This window comes from Acomys minous, assembly GCF_964271855.1.
Source record: "Acomys minous genome assembly, chromosome: 2".
Taxonomy (NCBI): Eukaryota; Metazoa; Chordata; class Mammalia; order Rodentia; family Muridae; genus Acomys; species Acomys minous.
The window spans coordinates 125,461,374-125,465,253 of record NC_140484.1 but is presented as its reverse complement, the minus strand read 5'-3'; positions in this window follow the sequence as shown (position 1 = coordinate 125,465,253).

Genomic DNA, 3,880 nt, shown 5'->3' with positions numbered 1-3,880 from the left:
GTCACTTGTCTCTCTGCTGCCTGGTTGAATTGGGCATGTTTGACTAGCTCTGTATTATCATGATTCTAATAAAAACACTTAAAGTGATTTCAGTAATAAGGAGCTTTGTATTTTATGTGTTTAACTCTAAGACAGTATTAGAATACTATACGAATAAAAGATTTTCATTTGTCTCACACATTTCTGATTGTCAAAATGACTTCTAAAATAGTTTTGTTTGTTTGTTTATTTTGGTTTTTTGAGACAGAGTTTCTCTGTGTAACCTTGGCTGTCTTAGACTTACATTGTAGACCAGGCTGGCCTCGAACTCACAGGGATCCACTTGACTCTGCCTCAAGAGTGCTGGGATTAAAGGCGTGTGCCACCACTACGCAGTGTTTTTGGTCTTTCTTTGATGGCTGTCTTGGACTTGCTTTGTAGAGCAAGCTGGCCTCAAACAGAGACTCACCTGCCTCTGCCTCCTGAGTGCTGGTACTAAGGGTGGGAGCCACCACACCTGGCAAAAAAAAAAGTGGTTTTTATCTCAGTATAGAAAGGACCTATGTGATTTTATTGACTAGCTGCCAGAGGCATCTCTCTCTCTCTCTCTCTCTCTCTCTCTCTCTCTCTCTGAACATTTGTGTTTATTCTCTCTTAAAAAATAAATTTAATTTTGAACAGTTAATACTTTTATAAAGTGGAACATTTAAAGGCAAATAACAAGGAAAGAAGTAACAGGATTTTTTTTTTTTCTCTCACTGCCTGATCTAGAGGGATCAGGCTGGGAATTGCTGGGAATTGCACTCAGGACCTTGGGAAGAACAGCAAGTGCTCTTAACCTCTGAGCCATCTCTCCAGCCCACTGGCTGCTCTTTTCCAGAGAGCCCCAGATTCGATTCTTAGCACCCACAGATCTGCTCACAACCACCACTCCAGCTCCAAGGGGTCTAACAGCCTTTCTCAACCTCTGAGGATACCAGGCACATGTGCGGTAAGCAGATATACATGTAGGTAGAATGCGCAGAAATACAAAATAAATCTTTAAAAAAGATATTTTAAAAAGCCGGGTGTGGTGGCACACTCCTTTAATCCCAGTACTCGGGAGGCAGAGGTAGGTGGATCGTTGTGAGTTTGAGGCCAGCCTGGTCTACAAAGTGAGTCCAGGACAGGCAAGGCTACACAGAGAAACCCTGTCTTGAAAAACAAAAACAAAACAAAAACAACAACAACAAAAAGAGGGGTCAGTACATCTCTCCAGTTCCTAATTTTTTTGGTTTTTTTCTTTTACTATACATATACTTCCAATAGTGTTACAAGTACATATTTATTTACCAGTTTTTTGTATGTTGTTTTAATGATATTACATGTATATGCAGAAGAGTATTATTTATGTTTCCTCTGTTTTTTTTTTTTTTTGAGACAGATTTTTTTTTTTTTTTTTTTTTTTTACATAGCTCTAGGTGTCCTGGAACTCACTTTGTGGACCAGGCAGGTCTCAAACTTACAGAGGTCCACCTGCCTCTGTCTCCTGAGTGTTGGCATGTGCCACCATGCCCAACCCCTTCCGTGATTTATTTATGTATTTATTTTGGTTTTTCGAGACAGGGTTTCTCTACGTAGCCCTTTAAAAACAAAAGGACTCTAGGGCTGAAGTACTACAGCCTCCGGAGTTTAGAACTCACTGGAATTAAAACCAATTCTCATACTTTTCAGAATGAAAACTGTTGTCTAACAATTTCCTCCAGATTGAAACAGCCTTTTTAAGCAGGAAGGTAAACAACTCAAAACAGCTTCCGGAAATCCCTGAAACTGACCAGATTCACTAAAGTCTTCCCTGCCAGAGTAAGAAAACGCTACAAAGAGTCTCAGAGGAGCCGAGCTATGAGGAAGACTCTGATACCAGATCAACTTCCTTGGAAGAAGCAGAGTCCAGCTGAGGTTCCTGGAAGAGGTTTAGACCAACCAAGGCACCTGGGAATGACACTCTACAATTTGTTAAGCTGCTTGTCTGCAAGCAGTGCAGTGTGTTCCAGGTTCTCCGCTTTTGTGAGCTGTCACCCATATTTGGGTGGACTCTGGTAATATAGCTTTGTTTTGTTTTTGTTTTTTTTCGAGACAGGGTTTCTCTGTGTTAGCTTTGGCTGTCCGGGATTCACTTTGTAGACCAGGCTGGCCTTGAACTCACAGCGACCCACCTGTCTCTGTCTTCCGAGTGCTGGGATTAAAGGCGTGAGCCACCACGAAATATAGCTAAAGTTATTTCTGCTCCTTCAAGTAACCACAATAAAACTCATTTATTTACCAAGTTGGACTTTGGTGGTATCAGTACTTTGGTCTGTTGTGGGCTCCCAATCTGGAGTAAGTGTTGAGTCTTCCCAGGAAAAATTTTGTTACACAACAGTAACCAAATAATGTAAAAATAGTTTGACAAAGAGCAAAATAAAAACCAAACAGCACAAACCACTATAGCCGTTTGGAAAATGACCAACCACACACAAATATATTTTTGTATGTGTTATTTGTTAACTCATGAAACTTATACTGTACTGCTGCTTTTGATTTTTGCACACAAAGGAGACAACCCTAAGAACATTTAAAAAATGTAATATGGATTTATTAAAGATGTAGCTTGGGTCAGGCGTGGTAGCACATGCCTTTAATCCCAGTACTCAGGGAGGCAGAGACAGGTGGATCTCTGTGAGTTCGAGGCCAGCCTAGTTTACAAATCGAGTCCCACAGCCAAGGCTTCACATAGAAACCTTGTCTCGATCAACAAAAACAACAAAACAAACAAACAAACAACAACAACAACAACAACGCCGGGTGCAGTGGGGCACACCTTTAGCCCCAGCACTCGGGAAGAAGAGGCAGGCAGAGCGTTGTGAGTTCGAGGCCAGCCTGGTCTACAAAGCGAGCCCAGGACAGTCAAGGCTACAGAGAGAGGACCTGTCTTGAAAAACAAAACAAAACAAAACAAGTGTATATGAATGCTATTAGGCTCAGGGCTGAGTGTTGCTATTGTTACTACCCTTCCAGAAATGAGACCTCCTTAAAAGATCTCCAACTCTTTTGGGAACGCCTTTCTCACATAGCACCTCTTAATAAAAGCGTTTTCCTGGGGACTCAACTTTTGCAATCCCGTCTCGGTGCTTTTAAGAGTGTGGCTGTTTGCAGGAGTTATTTCAGTCTGGGTTCCGGGTAAGGCCAGGAGTCTCCGCCCCCGCCTTAAAGCCAGAGGGCCAGCTGGCCCGGAGAGGCCCGCCCAGGCTCCCGGGAGCAACTCAGACTGGGACGACTGGCCTCCGGCTCACGCCAACCCCCTCCTGCACGCCGGAGGCAGGCGGGAGGAACGGTGATTGACGGCGCTGCCCAGTGGCTGGAGGATTGGCAGAGGAGGGACGAAAGGGGCCTGGTGCAGCTTTCAGAAACTGGTTGGGCCGGTCCTCGGGAGCAGCCATCTTCTATTGGCTTCCCTGGGTGGGTTGTTATGGTAACAAATGACCGAACAGTCCCTTACGAATTGGCCAATGAGAACCGACCGTCCTTCGCACCGCGCCTCCGAGCGGGAGGTGTTGCGAAAGCCGAGTCCCGGCCGGGGAAGAAGGCGGCGCTCGGACGTCTTGCGGAAGGGCCAGGGGCGGGGCCTGTGACACGCGCGGGCCAGCCAATCCCGCCTGGTGTTTCCAACGGCCCCGCCCCTTTACCGCACATATCCCCTCCCCTAGTTCATTTCGCACGACGCAGCGGTTGGGAACACAGACATTTTCGGAGCTGGAGCCGCCACTGCCGCCGCCATTTTGTGTCTGTGGAGAAAGAAGCCCCGGCGGCGGCTGGAAGTGGACGGAGATTCCCCGTGAGGCTGCGGCGTTTCTTCCCCGAGGTTCCCCCTGGGTCGTCCCCC